Raw genomic sequence first — 492 nt, forward strand, 5'->3', positions numbered from 1 at the left:
ATTGATCTGATAAATAAGACTTAAACCAACTTAGCCTCTTTAGAGACACCTGAAAATACATGCTTTTTTCATCTAAATGTTTTACCAAAAGAAAAGTGATACTGTTCCCATATAATTTGGCCCTCTGGGATGTGCCTGAGGTCATTGGGAAGTTAAAACTCTAACTTTTTTGTTCCAAGTGTCAGTGTGATTCTAGGCTTTACTGACACAGAACTAAGGAGGTTAGAATAGAGAATTTCTATCTCCGTCCAAGTAAAGCATCTGTAAAATGATTAAAAACACTACTGTGAACATATCAAATGGGCTACACACAAAACTAGTACCCTAGCCACATGTCTCAACTTAATACAGAAAATATCCAGAAGAAAAACACTCAGAAAATGGATATTTTATTAAGTTATTTCTACAGATATGTTGTGCGTTTTTCTTATGTCTTTTAAGATTAAAAACCAAATAAGTGCAAAATACAAAACTTCTCAAATACAAAACACA

General features: G+C 32.7%; 1 protein-coding gene across 1 annotated transcript in view; it reads left to right on the forward strand.

The window, feature by feature from the left end:
* Positions 1 to 492, forward strand: part of msh3 (mutS homolog 3 (E. coli)) — a 42003-nt gene that overhangs the window by 19967 nt on the left and 21544 nt on the right.

Source organism: Etheostoma spectabile, chromosome 5, assembly GCF_008692095.1.
Source record: "Etheostoma spectabile isolate EspeVRDwgs_2016 chromosome 5, UIUC_Espe_1.0, whole genome shotgun sequence".
NCBI classification, from domain to species: Eukaryota; Metazoa; Chordata; class Actinopteri; order Perciformes; family Percidae; genus Etheostoma; species Etheostoma spectabile.